The sequence below is a fragment of the Meriones unguiculatus genome, chromosome 4 (assembly GCF_030254825.1).
Source record: "Meriones unguiculatus strain TT.TT164.6M chromosome 4, Bangor_MerUng_6.1, whole genome shotgun sequence".
Taxonomy (NCBI): domain Eukaryota; kingdom Metazoa; phylum Chordata; class Mammalia; order Rodentia; family Muridae; genus Meriones; species Meriones unguiculatus.
In genome coordinates, this window is record NC_083352.1 from 124,684,767 (window position 1) to 124,701,474 (window position 16,708).

Below are 16,708 nucleotides of genomic sequence, written 5' to 3' on the forward strand. Positions count from 1 at the left end.
CATGCATGCTATTGAGTGTGACAACGAGGATGTGGCTGCTGCTCCCAGCATCAGAGGAAACCACGCCACCATCCAAGCCAGAGGGCAGAGCTCACGGCCTGGGTCTGTTGACAAGGCAACCATACCCTCAAACTGTGTTATTGTCTTCCGAACACTTTGGGCCTGTCTGCCCAGTTCTCCTGCCCACTGCTCAGCCTCCTGATCAGAGGGGTTCTGAACCCTGTACCTGTAGCATTGTCTCTCCTGGGAGATACTCTCTCCCCCAGATCTCAGCCTGTCTTCATCTACCATTTGGTCCTCAGCTCCTTCCCTCATCATGCATGCCTTTGTTCTTCTTCAGCGCTCACTCAGCCTTGCATTCCCACATGCCATCTCTTCCAGGAAGCCTTCCCTGACTCTCTCTCTGTGGTCCTGGGCCTTTCTTAAGTACACTAAGCCTACAATGATCACCTGGGAGTTCTTTGAGGGCTGATGTGACCAATGCTTCTCTTTGTCCCCAGCAACAGCTCAGTACACACAGGTTGCACGGCCAGTGTATGCAGAGTGGGTTGAAGCTCCTGGACTGAGGACTGGGAAAGACTAACATGCCTTATGCCTCCATCTTTGTTCATGGCATTTGGATGAGAGCACCATCACCTCTCTGCCTCTCTGTTTGGCCCCAGGAGCCGCCGCTGTCAGGGGCATTATTAGGCTCAATTTCCCCTCAGCAGGTGGGCTGCCCTCAGCAGGTATCCTTGTGAAGACCCTGCCCAGGCTTCTAGCCCCTCCCCACATTTTACCTGGATGTGCTGGAGTCCTGGTCTGCCTGCTCCTCTTCCGGGAGTCGGGTCCGGAGACCCAGTCTTATATCCTGCAATCCTGACTTGGGCAGCCACCCTGAGCATGTGGGCCAAGATCTCAGACTGGGCTGAGGTCTCCAAGGTAAATATTTGTAGCTCTTGGTGAACCAAAGCCCTTCCTGGAAAGCAGTCTAAGAACTCCAGCTTCCTGAGGGTTGGAGAAAGGAGGGTTCAAGCTGGCTGAAGGGGCAAGAAGGGACTCTGGGGCGCATGTCAGGAAGGTGGCTCAGGCCCACAGCAAGCCTTACAAGGGGATTCCTGCATCCTGAGCAAGAAGGCAGTTCGGTTCAGCATGACTCAGTAGCTGGTGTTGGTTCAAACTTCTGGAGTCTGACCCTGAGTGGTTGATTTTAGGCATATTTAATTAAGCACAGCACAATTTGGTGAAAACTTTTTCTTGTGATTATTAACTCATTGTCACAGTCACAACAAAGCGTACATAACAAGTCTTTTTGAGAAACAAAGTAAGCTAAGTACAGATCAGATGTGACTACACCGACACGCTTATAAAGTCCATGAAGATAGGTTCTGTAGATGGGCTGAGAAAAACAATTTTACCGTCACGGTCTTGGGGAGGGCCTGGTGCTGGAAAAGTCCCCAGCCACAAGATAGAGCAAGAGGTCACCAGGCTAGTAAACACGTCCTCTCCCAGCCTTTTGGGTGGGCAACGGGCTACATATTCCTTCCCCTGAAGGGTCAACCTCGTGTGTAAACCTTGTGTGTTTAACATTCTGTGCTCCCCCAGTGCTTCTCCGTGGGTGCAAAGATCTCCGTGCCTCTACAGAACCACCGCGGGCAGAGTAGCAGTCACGGTGAATGAACATCTCCGACATGGCACACGTCACCTCGTGTTTTCCATCAGTTAGGTTGGTGGGCATCATCCTCATGACCTCATGACCCCATGGCCAGCCAGTCATCCTGACAGCAGTGAGGAGGAGCCAGCCTCTACAGTCAGCAAACAGAAAAGTCAGGGCTCTGGCTTCGAAGCCATCTGGGGACATATCTACAGCCGGGTCGACATAGCATGTGTGTTAGGGGACAGAGCAGGTTCAAGTCCTGGCTTCACCTCTTCAACAGACAGACTTGGGACTCCGTTTTCATATGTGAAAGGGGCACACTCGAGCTCCTCTGTCTTAGGGGGTACATAATGGGGACACTGGGCCTACTCAGAGGACTGGTCAGTAGCAGTGCATTTGGGGCTGTCATTCCTGCTTACAACAAGATGAGGCTTACAGAGAGGCGATTAGATGGTTTAGTCAGGGCAGCCTCCCGGAAAGGAGGGAGGCATGGCCTCAGCCTTGCCTGTGCAGCAAGGATCCCACATCTCCGCTCACTGATTCCTTTAAGAGAGTGGGTTTGAATCCCGCCTCCGCCACGTCTCTGCTGTGCTTCCCTGGGCAAGGCGCTTCACATCTCCATAACCCTCTTGGTATATGGCGGTGCTGTCCACCAGGCCGGTGAGAGTATCAGCTGAGGCGTGGGCCATACACCCCCGTCACAGGCGTTCTCTCGGCCATTTCATGACCAGTGCACCCCTCTGCCTTGTCCACACTGCAGAATGTAGTGAGTGTTTGTGGAGTGGAAGAATAATGAGCGATGGACCAAGGTTCAAGTGTGAACTGGCCGGGGGGACCCTGTTAACCCCACCTGGACACAGGCTGATTTCACTTAGCCACACAGCAACAGAGGGGAATTAACAGCCCTGATTTTCCCAGGAGCACCAGAGGCTCAGTGATTTGCTCAAGGTCACAGAACCAGAATGTCAGAGAGGGGATGTGAGCCCACTCCCCTAATGTAGGCCACACACTCCAAACCACACTGTCCTGGTTACCCCTGGTTAATGTTAGGGTCAGCAGGGATAACAATGTGATCTTTGGACCCACTTGGACACACGTCTTGGCATTGATCTGAAAGTGGTAAACTATAGATTAAGGCTAGGGAATCCATGGTAGAGTCTTGTTTTCCTTTGTAGTCTGATGAGAGAGGGGCATTGTCCCTGAGGTCACACAGTCCCTGGCTGGTCATGGAGGGAAGTGTGGTTTGCATCCTGCTGTGTCTGGAACATACAATAGGTCCTGAGTATCCAAAGCAAGCTATTCCTGAGCCAGGAGGGCTCCCTGGAAGGACCCTACCAATGTCTCAGGCACATGCGCAGAGAAACGCACTCCCCTGTTTGGTTCCTCAGCTTCCATGCCTGCTGCCCAGGGACAATGTCCCACTGTGGAGTGGTGGAACTGGTGCCAAGGCCAATGCCCATATCTGTTCCAGCTTCCTGCTTCCTGCCTGTTGGCTCAGCCTAGTCAGGGTTGAACAGGCATCACCAAACCTTGGGTTGTGTACCTGGCCCCATGTGGCCCTGCCCTGCACCTCTTCCTCTGGTCTCATCTCTCTCAGATCCTCACATCCTTGTGTGCATTACCTTCCCTGGACTCCTCACACCTTACAAAAGATCTTTTGTGGGCCTGGGGAGGTAACTCAGTGGTTAAGAGAACTGGCTGCTCTTACAGAGAACCCGAGTTTGATTCCCAGCATCCACATGGCAGTTACTGTTCGTAACTGCACTTTTGGAAGAGCCGACACCCTCCTCTGGCCTCTCTGTACACTATCCAAGCACTTGGTTCACAGACTCACATGCAGGCAAAACACCCGTATACATAAAATAAAATAAAAATTTAAAGTTAAGTAAAACCCCCAAAGCTCCTCTGTGGTCCTGGCCAGAAGGAAACCTTGGAGTTTAAGACCTGACTTTCACCCTCTCCTGTGCTGTGAATTGTGGCCTCTGCTCCCTTCTGGAGAGAAATGGCTGGATCACTATTTCCTGAATGGCGATTCTACCACCGTTACAGAGCTACCCTCGCTAGCTACCTTCAAGGCCCAGTCCAGAAGGGACTATCTGCCCAGCCTGGTTCCTGTCAGCGTACCTTCCTGTGAGTCCTCAAAGCCCATACTATATTCCCAAGGTATGTACCCTGTGACTGGGGGTGTCACCTGTCTTCTGTCCCTCCATTACTCCTTAGTCCTCTGTGCTTTTAAAAGTTATGTATTTATTCGGTGTGTGTATATGTGTATGTGTGCGTGTGTGTGCGCTCAAGTGCATCTGTGCACACACATGCAGACACCAGAGGTTAATGTCAGGTGTCTACTCTGGTGCTATGCCCTTTATGACTTTGCATTTCATTATTATTATTATTATTATTATCATCATCATCATCATTATAGTTTTTATTGCTGTGTCTGTGTCTGCGTGAGTCTATGCCATGTGTGTGGAGGTGCCAGCAGAGGGCAGAAGAGGATCCCTTGGATGTGTAGTTGGAGGCAGTTGTGAGTCATCTGGTGTGGGTGCTGGGAACCAAACTCAGGTCCTCTGGAAGAGCAGCAAATGCTCTAACTTCTGAACCACCTCTCTAGCCCCCAGGTCCATCTTATTGTTGAGACTCATTGAACCTGGCCCTCACTGATTCAATAATACTGGCTGGCCAGTGAGTCCCCAGAGCCCACCTGGTTCTGGTCCTAGCTAGAGCTGGGATCACACACATGCTGCTGCCCAGGCTTTTGTGTGGGTGGTGGATCCAAACTCAGGTCTGAATACCTGGCCAGCAGCAACTTCATGCACAGAGCCATCTTCCTGCAGCCTCCCTTCCTCCATTCTTAAAACGTCCTCCCTTGTCCTGTCTGTGTCTTCACCTTTATGCCCCTCTTACCAAAAACCCACTTCTACCCAGCAGCCCTTGGCCCTGTGCTTTGTAAAACTTGCAAAGCCTGCAGTGCTCTTGCATGAGAACCAAGCTCTGTAAGACCCAGCACGGCTACCTGCTCATCTGAGCCCTCATTTCTCACCAGGTTGCCCTGTTTTCCTTTCATGCCCACCTCAGGGCCTTTGCACATGCTGTGCCTTCTCCCAGGCCTGACTCCTCCTCCTCTTCCAAGGTGCAGTTTCTGTCCTTGGAGAGGCCTTTGCTAGAGCAGGGTGCTTCTGGCTATACGCTGGTAGGTGTTCACACCAGAATTTGCTGGAAGCAGACCTGAAAACTCACGTGTGCTAGGCCCTGCAACTCCACAGATGCTATGCAACAAGGAGATGGGCAGGCCACAGTATAGGCACGTGGGAGGTGACGGTAGGGTGGTGGTGGATGGCAAATACACAGCTCTCAGTTCTGCTATGCAGGGGTCCTGATTCAACTAGTGGTAATAAGGGCAATCGGAGGGGGAAGAGCATAGTTGTGATGGCACCCCTCCCCCCATTCCTATCTTATACTCCTTCCCTCATCCCACCTCCCTTCCCCCTTTCTATTTTTGGAGATGGTTTTCTTATGTCCTCCAGGCTAGTCTTGAATTCTCCATTTTCCTCCTCTGCCTCCCAGGTGCTGGGATTACAAGCATGACCACTACATCCATCTCTGTGAAGGCATTTCTTAAGGGGCAGCTGTGGTCTCCCAGGAAAGAAGAGGAGGCCTAGAGGGAGAAGGCTCTCCCAAGACCACCTGGGAGCTGGAGGAGTTACTGGAGTGTGATTCACATGGGCTGAGTTCTGTACATGCCAAGGAGCTGCATACGTATTTGTGACATCACTGCTGTGGATGGTGTCCAAGCTGGTGTGGACACAGCAGAACTGAGTTCTTGCTTGCCAGAGATCATGGTTTGGGGAGGAGATGCGGTGACACCAATAAGGCAGTGACTGAGGGGGCCAGGGAGGGCTGGATGGTCCAGTGGGGAGAGTGGATAGCAGGGAGCTCTGCCTTGGACTGGAGGCAGCTTGGGGAGCTCAGCAGAGAGGTTTAAAGAAAAGAAGGGGGAGATAGAAAGACCTGGAGGGGAGAGGAGCTCCACAAGGAGAGAAACAGAACCAAAAAATCTGGGCACAGGGGTCTTTTCTGAGACTGATACTCCAACCAAGGGCCATGCATGGAGATAACCTAGAACCCCTGCACAGGTGTAGCCCGTGGCAGCTCAGTCTCCAAATGGGCTCTCCAGTAAGGAGAACAGGGGCTGTCTCTGACATGAATTCAGTGGCTGGCCCTTTGATCATCTCTACCTGAGGGGGGTGGGCAGCAGTACTAGCCCACAGAGGAAGACAATGCAGACAGACCTGATGAGACCTGATAGGCTAGGGTCAGATGGAGGGTGGGGAGGTCCTCCCCTATCAGTGGACTGGGGAAGAGGCATGGGAGGAGAAGAGGGAGGGAGGGTGAGATTGGGAGGAGACAAGGGAGGGGGCTACAGCTGGGATACAAAGTGAACAAATCGTAATAAATAAATAAAAATAAAAAAAACCCCACACACTTCCACAAAGTGCTGCCGAGGCCCAGTGCTAATCACATTCTGCCCGCAGAAAGCTGGGGCGCCTTGCCACAGTTGGGGCGCACATTCTTCTCTCTCCTCCACCTACTCCATTCTCAGATGGTGAGAATGAGGACAGACACCAGTCATCCAAGGCAGACTGGGTTAGGTTAGGGCTGAGGAGAGAGGCCATGCCATGTCAAAGCTGGTTGCCCAGGTACAGCAAGAGGTGGAGTGGAAAAGACCATCAACCTCTGCTCTACTGACCATCAAGCAGTCCCAGGGAGGAGAAAACAGCAGTTTGGTACTCCCCCCTTTTCTAGATGAATCAGGGTCTAGGAGAAGAGCTGTGACATGCCTGAGTTCCCACAGCCCCAAAGCAGGCGCCAGAAACTAGACCAGCTCTTCCCCACTTTGTCACTTGCTCTGCCGCTTTGTCCAGCAAATGTGGACAGCCTTTCTGGAGAAAGCTATGGTTGCAGAGGGTGTGGGAAGGCATGGCGTGGCAGGTTGGTCAGGGGGAAACCAGCGCGCTTGCCAGAAGAGATAAGGGAAGAAAAGCAAGACTTCAAACTGCTCTAGGCTGTTCTTGGCATCAGTGAGGATTCACGATTGTGCCAAGACCAGTCATGGCTGTTGATGTCCTCAGGGGTCTGGGTCCAGCAGAAAAAGATGTGACAATTGATTAAGCAATGTCTGCCATGAGCAACACAGAGAGGCCTTTCACTTCTGCCTCCTGCCCCCTCCCTGTTGAAGACTGTCCTGGTAAAATCCTAAAGACACTACAAAATGGAAAGAAGAACCTCTAAATGACTCAGAGTTTGCCATGGCCTCCATTGGCTTGATTTTGAATAAGTTGGTTCCTATATCCGGCCTCAGTCTCCCCAGATGCAAACAAAAGATGCAAGTTCTGTGATAGATACCCTTGGTCAGGTTGCTTTGTATAAGCCTGTCCATCATGGAGGGAGCTCAGCAGAAATTCAGAAGAGGTAGGACTGAAGCACCCGCCGTGTATTCCGAGACAGGTTCAGCCCTTGGTTCATGGTTGGCAGGTGCGTGTGGCTGGGGCGCTCTGCTGAAGGAATTGCCCAGTAGTTTGGGAAGAGAATTGTTAGGATGCTAGCTGCAGTGTGTCATGTGTACTGTGCCCAAAGCAGAGCTGATGTAAATGTCCAGTAACGGGATTTATTCGGTCCCGAGCCACCAGGCAGCGGTCACTAAACAACACTCAGAGAGTGAGGCAAGTGAAATTCACCGAGGGAGTGTTCCGGAAGGATACGACCCCTGCAATAACATCTGGCTGCTTTTTCTTTTCTTTTTGGTGACGTGATCCCAGGTTCCTTTTATGATCTCCTTGGAGATTCTAAGATTTACACAAAGCTTTTTGTTTTTTTCATCAGCAAACCACCACACTATACAACTTGAAAACGAGTAGAAGGAGGTTGGCAGGGGTCAAGGCTATGCAGGAAGGTCTCCTTTTCCCAGGGCCTTTGTCTGCGTACTCCAAGTTAGCTGGAGACTTTGCCACCCCACCACTGATAAGTGCAACAAAAGCACAGTCACATCAGCCCGGAAATCCCGGTTCTGGAACCTTCCTGGGGCATAATCCCTCTTTTGTAGGGCAGGAATAGACTAAACTGAATGCAAAAAAACCATGGCTAAACTAGGCTCAGTTCCAGCTCTGCCTGGAAATGAGGACCAGGGCTCTGCCCTGATGGGGCTGGCTCCCAGTCAGGTCCTGGCAGGTGCTGAGTGGCCTTGTAGAGTTTACGGCAGGCAATGGTGATGCTGTGCCTTTTCCTCCACTGGCAGCATGTGATCGGAGGAGGCTAGAGACCAGGTGCTTTAAGGACAGGACCCAGGACAACATGACGCCTGCGTCAGCTGTATGGAGTTCAGGTCAAGCGTGGCATGCTAGCACGGAGGTTGGCATGGGGACTGTTGTCAGAGCCTGAGAGTGTGGGACCCACAGGCTGTGTGAGGACAGAAGGAGCACACAGCAGAAGATCGGTGCTGACAGAGGTTGGCACCCTTCTAGGGTGTGACTGTCCCCAGGATCCCTGTCGAGGCCTCTGGAGAACACAGGCACTGAGAGGCCAGATCAGAGATGTTTAACTGAGAAGTCGGTATGGGGGAGGGAGGAATTCCATGTGAGGCCCCACAGGGATGAGACAGTGAGCCTGGGGGCTTGTCTGAACTCTGTGGCAAGCATAAGGTAGATAGCAGGGGTCCTTGGCTCATCCTGGGATGCTGCAGTCTATACCAGAACCTCCCTTGGGTGGGACACTTGTCTGATTCTGAGTCGTGCCTTGAGGACTGCTGTTCTGCCTTGAGCTCCAGGTCTCTTCAGAGTGCTCTCTCTCTTCTCCAAGCCTCTGCCTCTTTCCTTCTGTCTCCTTAGTTCTCTTCCTTTCTTTCTCATAGTCAATTGTCCTGTCCTATCTCCCTACCCCTGTCTCTCTCTCTACCACTCTCTTCTCTTCTTCTGTCCTTTCTTTCTGTCTTTAGGTGCCACCGCAGAGGCCTGGACAGAGCTGAGGTCTCATGGAGAGCGAGGTTTTGGCACCTGGATAAAGCAGGCCACCCCACCTGATTATGTGGTCTGAGATAAGTGTTTCCCCTCCTCTCTGTGTGCTACAGCCTGGGCCTGGCAGACCTCTGGACACACAGCTCTGTCTAACCTTGACTGAGCAGCACCCCTGGGGGATGGGCTTGAAAGGCTCTAAGTGTTGTTGGCTTAGAGCAGGGCCTGGGATCAGGTGTTTTCTTTTTAAATTTTTTTTTTTTAAGATTTATTTATTTTGTTTTATGTGTATGAGTGGTTTGCCTGCAGGCTCACCAGCCACACCCATGTGCCTGAGCCTGTGCAGGCCAAAAGATGGCACTAGATTCTTTGGAATTGGAGTTACCCATGGTTGCCAACCACCAAACAGCCTTAGCCTTCTGCAAGTCTTCTAAGTTTCTGAGTCACCTCTGCAACCCCAAGGGACTCTTTGCCTGAGCATCTGACACTGTTACCACACTCACTGAGATTGCCGTACACGTCCCTGGCTGGAAGAAGGAAAAACTCGGTGTCTGGAAGCCCACAGGTGTGGCTGTGTGTTTTGGGGGCCTAGGAGTTGGGGGGGGCGTCTCTGAGATGAGGGTGTTTCTGAGCAGATGGGTCCTTCTCATCTCCCCAGGCTTGGCCGTGGTGGGGATGGCTCTCAGGGCAGCTTCTTCTGCTCTGCTCCAGCTCAGGACAGCAAAGGACCCACCAGTGGCCCAGGGCAGGCCCAGGGAGGCAGCTGAGCCTGAGACTTCACTGTGTGGGCTTAGGAGGTCACCCCCAGCATCTCTCTGGAATTTCTGTTTCTTTGGAAATCTCTCTCTCTCTCTCTCTGTCTCTGTCTCTCTCTCTCTCTCTCTGTGTGTGTGTGTGTGAGAGAGAGAGAGAGAGAGAGAGAGAGAGAGAGAGAGAGAGGAGAGAGCCACAGCCAAGACCTGAGCTGCCTAGCCAGCAGATGAGTGAACAGAGTTCTGTATGCCTTGGATACAGCAGGGGACTTGTTCTTCTGGACTAAGGTTTTTTGGGTGAGATGTAAAGCCACAGTAGTCCATATTCTCAGTGTGAGGACAGGAACAAGGAAGCAACTAAAGAGGCCATCATGGCACTGTCTATGAGGTTTTAGTCCTGCTGAAAATTGGATGGTCTCTACACCCTACACCCAACACACACACACACATACACACACACACACACACACCCCTCACTTTTCAATTTTAATATATCTGGATTTACAACCAACTTTGGGGGTTGATTATTCACAGAGGGTAGTGGGGTGCCCAGTGTGCAGAGCAGACTGGCCTTGCCGTTTCTGAATGCTCAGCAGCCACAGGCTGGGCCTGAGCCTGCTAGTTCAGTTATAACCCACAGCACACAGGTAAAGACCTCAGGGTGGTGACTTATTCAAGGTCACATAGCAACTAGGAAAGGAAGTCAGGATTTGACCTGAAGTCCGCATGACTCCAGTGCTTGCACTCTGGTCCTTCTGCCAGCGTCTGCTGGACACCTGTGTTTAGCTACCATCCTTTCCTGCCCGCAAACACCTTGGACAACCCCCACCTACCAACTGCTGAGATTCTTAATTGTCAACATGCATTTTGGTCCATGAAGTCACATTGGGAAACTCGAATAAGTTCAGGGTCCTACTCCTGGCTGGAAATTGTGCCCCATTTCCTAAAGTGGAGAGGGTCACTTTCCATCCACAGGAAGTTACAGGAGAGTTATAGTGACGGCGATGCTGGTGATAACTGGGTGTAGTGGGTATTTAGTTGTGATGGTGCCACGTCCTTTGTTTCTGTGGTTTTCATCTGTGCAGCCCCATACAGGTGCCTAGACATGTGTGGATTGGGCCTTGGTGAGCCCTTGTTAGAGAGAGAGATAGGGAACGGCTTTTTAAAGCGTCAGTGCAAAGGTGAGTATGCTATTGGCCTCTGGTGACCAACCCCTCCTCCACACATTGGATGCAGAAGCCAGGCTAAGCAGGCACCCACCCCCTTAGCCATGCTCTGGGCCCTTGCTCTCTCTTCTCCACAGGGGGAGTTAAGTGAATAATTGGAGATATGTTGGAAACGCAGGAACATCATGCCTAGCTTCTCTCAGTTATCATCACAAGGACTGAGAAAGGAGGAATGAAATCACTTGCTTATTGCCACTCGATGGTGCCAGGATGGCACCTGACAGTGCCACAGTGCCACAGCAACACCGATTCTAGAAAACCCTCCTCAAGATATCCAGCATCAGCAATGCTTTGAGCCCATCCCACACACGTAAAACCCGGATTGCAGGCTCTCACCTTGGGGTGCCTGTGTCCAGCAGCCGAGCCTCTGGGACCAAGCGAAGCGGGTTCTCTCACCTCTGCACCTGCTCTGCGGCCTGGGTCCTACCAGGGCTTTGAATATCCTGGTGTTTGCTTGGTCTGACCTCCTGGGGGCCAACAGGGCGCACAGGGGAACCTCCCTCCTGGTTCCCTTCACAGGGTTGGGTTCCTGTGCTAACATTTACTCATTTGGTCACCAGGTCATCCAGGAGAAAGAGGCAACCAGTAGTTTGGCCCCTAGACAAAGGCAAGCCAAGTTCACCACTGAAAAGTGAGGGATGGACCTTGGTCCTGCCGTGCTTCCTCTGGTGTGCCCTCTCTCATCCCCCACCCCTCTTCATGTGTGTCTGCTGCTCCTGACAGAGACTGTTCCATTTCTCTGCAGAGTAGACCTGACTTCTGGTCATTCTTTGTTCCATCTTTGCCCCCACCCCCCAGTCTCCCACAAATGGAGAGTCTGGCTACCTCTCCTCTCTACTTCTGGTGTTCAGGCCTTCCCTGAGGTCTCCTCATTTATTCTTCTGAGGCTTTCTGACTTCCACCCAGCCTGTCAAATTGATTTCTTGTCACTGTAACCAGAGCCCTCCTGCCTGACCCTAGTGACTTACTGTAGGCATTTTCCAACAGGCGCTGCTGGGTCGCCATGGAAACTGTACTTGCTTTATTCTTCACACGTCTGCCTATGGTACTGGTTGAGGTATTTAAAAAAAAAAAGTTGCCGATATCTGTGCCCTTTCCCTCGATACCCTGGTGATGTTTTAGAGCCCGGAGTTCAATATTTGTTAACAGTCTGGTTTAAGCTTAGAGGGGCCACCATATAGCTTTCTTTGTTCAATATCTGGGTTCATCTGATATTAGTCACCTCAGCTACCCTGCTGAGTTGGAGTCAGGGAAATCAAAGACAGACACCTGCTGTGGAATTCAACACCACCCTTGGGTCTCAAAGCAAATGGTGACAAGGAGGGCTTAAACTCACAGTACAGATTATGTGTGGCGTCAGCTCGAAAGATTAGTTGCCTTTGTCAAAGCTCCCCAGAGACCAAAGGAGGCCCACAGACATAAAGTGTGGTGGGAATAAGCCCTTGGGGAGATTGCAACAGTGCCTGACATAGCTGGTACTGATCCTTAGACAAGAGAACTTTCTGGAAGCTGTAAAACAGTCCTGGGGACCGTGAAGTCTGTGTAATGCTCATGGCTGCCACTCTCATGACATCACGGTCGATATTTATCATTATGGTGAAGAACATCGTTAGTTAAGTGCCACACAGAAAAACCTAATGTAAAGTGTTGCTTGCAAGGCATTGACAAAGGCATATGCCCAACTCCCCTCGTCAAGATTCAGAATGTCTCCATCACCCAAGAGAGGTTCCTTGTGACCCTTCCCAGCCAGTACCCTGGAGCTCCCACTGCTGGGTTAGGATCTAACTTTTTTCCGCCATAGATCTTCTTGATGGCTTCAAGCACATCTCAGTCATGCTCACTCATGTCTTATCTCTGATAACGTTTTGATCCATTTGGGCTGCAGCCGATCCTTTTGACGGGGGCACAGTTTCCCATTGTATGATTGTGGCAAAGTGTGGTCATTCGCTCTTCATTCAAGCGCCCACCCCCCCAGGCAGTTTCAAGTTGTGGACATACTGTCTATAAATGTTTTATGCAAGTCAACTTGTGAATATGTTTTCATTTCTCCTGGGCTGAGATTGAGTCATGGGGCTGAGGGTTTGATTAGCTTTATAAGAAGCCTCCAGAGCCTTTTCTAAAGCGGCTGCACCACCGCGTATTTTCACCCGCAGCATACAAGGTTCTGTCAGCCCATTCCCTCACTAGCACCTGATAATGTCAGGTCTTGTGGGTGTGCTAATGCCATCTTTACAAGAAAGCATGCCACTGACTTCTTGTGACCCTCAGAGGAAGGTTTGGCTCCTGACTTAGTATTCAAGTCCTCCGCGAGGTTAGCCCAGTCTTCAATTTTCCATGTTTCCCCTACACTGATGTGACTAATTCTCCCGTGTGCCATCATGCAGTTAATTTTCCTTTGCTCTTATGGAGCTGTTTTCTCATTTGAAATGCACTCTTGCCCTCACCAGTATGGAGATGTCCCATTTGTCAGCTTAAGGGCTGGGGGGTGTAGCTCAGTCGGTAGAACACTTGCCTAACATGCCTGAATTTGAACCAGAGGAAGGAGGATCAGAAGTTCAAGGTCATCTTCAACTGTATAGGGAGTCTGAGGCTAACTTGAGGTACATAAGACCCTATCAGAGAGACACAGAGAGACAGAGACAGGGACAGACAGACAGAAAGAAACATGGACAGACAGAGACAGAGAGACACACAAACACACACACACAGACAGAGAGAAAGAGAGAGGAAAGCTAAAAGGATGAGGGAAACAGAGAGAGAGATACACCTAGAGAGAAAGAATCAGACAGAGGCAGAGAGAGACAGAGAAGGAGAGATTGGATGGGGAGGGAACACAGACAGGCAGAGAGACAGAGGAGAGATTGGATGGGAAGGGAACAGAGATGGGCAGAGAGAGAGAGAGCTCAGCATAGGTGTCTCCATGTTCTTGAAACCTAGGCACTCACATCCCACCAAAATGTCACCAAGGTCCTTTCTAGCAAGTCTCCTTGAAGCTCCAGGTACCTGTTCTGTCACTGTCTTACCACCTGGACTGTGAACTTCATGAGGAGGATACCACGGGATTCCTGGCATCTCCAGCACCCAGAGCCCCACTCGGTAGGATCAAGGATGTATGTTACAGCATGCACAGTTGCAGTAGAGCAACTGGGACAGCGCCTACACTTGCTGCCCATTTAATCTCACAGGGACAAACATCACACTCAAATTAATCCTCTCCAGACCCTGTGCAGAAGGTAACACTATTGTGACAGAATTCGGGAGACTGAGGTTCACTGTCAAAGTGAGAGGTGACCTGGTCTCCTCCATTATTTAGACCCCTCCTTGGCAATCCCCTCCTTAAAGGGCTGTAAAGATTGCCTTCCTGCACTTTTTCCTGTTTGGTGGGCTTCTCTTACAATGATCTCTTACAATGTTTATGTGTGATTGTCCGCCCTTCCTTGTCCCACCAGTGGTAGGCACGTGACAAAGTCAACTCGTATCCACTCTGTCCCCTAAGCACATTGCCACACGGTGGACAAATCACAGTAACGCTTCTTTCCCCCACTAAGGTGTGTTAGCACTAAGAAGATACGTTGATTTGCCACACAAAGGGGGCTCAAAGAGTGTGGGCTGAATGTGGCGAGATGTCTCTGAACTCTTAAAATGTTTAAGAAAAACAAGAATAGACATGATGGATGCACAGAGGCTGGAGAGATGGCTTAGAAGGTAAGAGCACAGGCTGTATAAGCCGAGGATCTGAGCTCACGTCTCCAGAATCAATATCAAAGGCTGAGTGTGAGGACCTATAACTCTAGAGATGTGGGAGGGAGAAGGGGAGGGGTGGACACAGGAGGATGGCTGGTGCTCCTGGTTGCCATCTTAGATGCAGGTCTCAAAGGAACATGGCAGACTGGGAGACACTCAGCATTCTCCTCTGGTTTCTCCTCTGGTTTCCACAGACATGCTGTCTGCTGTCTTAGTCACCATTCTGTTGCCACAAAGAGACGCCATGATCAAGCTCATTCTCATGAAACAAACCACTGGGACCTTGCTTACAATTTTAGAGGTTTAGTTCATTATCATCATGGCGGAGAGCATGGGGCAAGGAACATGGCAGCGGGCAAACATGATGCCGGAGAAGTGGCTATGAGCTACAGCCTGCTCTGTAGGCCGAGAGAAAGATTCTGGGCCTGTCTCAACGCCTACCCCCTTCCCCCGTGACACACTTCCTCTGACAAAGCCAAGCCTCTTAATCCTTTTAATCTTTTTAAGTTGTGCTACTCACTGGGTGACTACACATTCAAATATCTGAGCCTGTGGGAGCCATTCTTATTCAAACCACCACACACACCTTCACATACATGTGTGTGCACACCACGCGCACGTATCATACCCCGCACACCCATACGGAGCAGTGCGCAGCTGCACTTTTTGTACATTTCATTATGTATAAAATTTACCCTGAAAATATCGGCTGGAGAGACGTCTCAGGGGTTAAGAGTACTGGCTGCTTTCGCAGATGACCTGGATCCCTTCCCAGCACCAACACTCACAACTACCAGTGACTCCAGCTCCAGGTGATCGCATGTTCTCTTCCAGCCTCTACAGGTATAAACACGTGCGAAGGACAGGACGGGTAGATACAACTGTGAGCCGGCGAGCAGCGCGCGCCGCTAATGACAGTCTAGCAGTTGCGTGGGTGTGTGCCCACTACACATTTAGTTCAAATTGTGTACAGTTGTGGAGGGTTGGGATTTATTTATACATTTATTTTTTGAGACAAAGCTTCATGGAGCCCAGGCTGAGCTTGGATCCCCTATAGAGCCAAGGATGACCTCATCTTCTAAGCCTCCTGCCTCTACCTCCCGGGAGCTGGGTCACTGTACTGAGTTTACGCAGCGCTGGGAATTGAACCCGGGGTGTTGTGTATGTTATGCAAGCACAGGAGCAACTGGGCCACTGATCAGACACGAAGCCAGGAGCTTTGGCTGTCCCAGCCTGGTGCTGAAAGCCCGGAAACTCCCCGGAGAGTCCCATGTTGGCATGTCCAAGGCGGAACCAGATCCACAGCTCACTCCACAGGTTTTATTTTTTCACAGAGCTCTACTCAGGTGAGGCCAGATTCTTGCCTGTGCCCCGGGAAAGAATTTCAGGACGAGTCAGTAGGAAGCAGGGATGGACTTCAGCAGAAAACAGCTTTAACATGGTGTGTGTACAGCGTGGGGATGGGAGCTCTTAGGAAAGGCACAGAACAGCCAAGTGTGAGCACACAGGCTTTTCCTGAGAGAACTGTGCTCAATTCAGTCACTGTTTTCATGACTTCTCAAGTTACGTTGTTTGAAGGGTTTCTGAAGAGCTTTTCCACTATTAAAAAAAAACACTTGTTTATTTTTACTTTTTATATGTGAGTGTTTGCCTGTCTCTCTGTGTGTCTGGTACCTGAGGGGGCCAGAAGTGGGTGTCAGATTCCCCAGAACTGAGGTTAGAGCTGGTGTGAGCCATCACGAGGGTGCTGGGGACCAGCTGGAGGTCCTTTGCAAGAGCCTCAAGTGCTCCTAACCACTGAGCCACTTTCCCAGGCCCTTTCTACCTTTTCCTTTTTGGTAAATGAGGTCATAGGTTAGTTCCCAAGGTACACCAGATAGGATTACAGCTGATCCGGTCAAACCATCGATCCCAGGGGTTGCATAAGGAAATCAAGACACACGTTCCTATGGTAAGCAAAGTGTGGTCTTGTTTGTCGTATTCCCAGAAGACTGAAAGCTTGTGACTGGGAAAGGAGTCAGGGTCTTGTCAGGGCCTCGTGCACTTAGGTGTTCATTAAGCCTGCTCCGTTGCTGTCTTGCTTTCTCTTGACGTCTGTCTGTGTGAGGGGAGACACCAAACCATATATATACAATAAAGCATTAGCAGATAGTTTTGCCAGATCCCGAGACTGAATCAAAGCTGCATGGCTTATACTTTCTTCTATCATGAGATAGATGCCTGGCAACCATGATGCAAACCAGTCGTCAAAACCCTCTGCAGAACCAGGCACAGATTTATAGGCATGCGAACTGTGGAGGACCAAGGGCACAATTTGCCCCGTGGTCAGGCAGATGCACACAGAGC

General features: G+C 50.8%; 1 protein-coding gene and 1 long non-coding RNA gene across 3 annotated transcripts in view; one reads left to right on the forward strand and one right to left on the reverse strand.

The window, feature by feature from the left end:
• Positions 1-11,029, reverse strand: part of Bpifb1 (BPI fold containing family B member 1) — a 30,948-nt gene extending 19,919 nt beyond the window's left edge. Inside the window, exon 1 of one of the 2 annotated variants that reach the window (XM_021647231.2) lies at positions 10,955-11,029. The gene's annotated coding sequence lies outside the window, so the exon portion shown is untranslated. Of the gene's footprint in view, positions 1-779; positions 816-10,954 lie in introns of those variants that run through there. The other variant, XM_021647232.2, reaches the window with a different exon arrangement.
• Positions 1,583-6,092, forward strand: LOC132653540 (uncharacterized). Its single transcript, XR_009591270.1, has 3 exons — positions 1,583-1,705; positions 3,686-3,799; positions 5,201-6,092. It is a non-coding gene; the product is annotated as an uncharacterized LOC132653540 (long non-coding RNA).
• Positions 11,030-16,708: the final 5,679 nt, after the last annotated feature.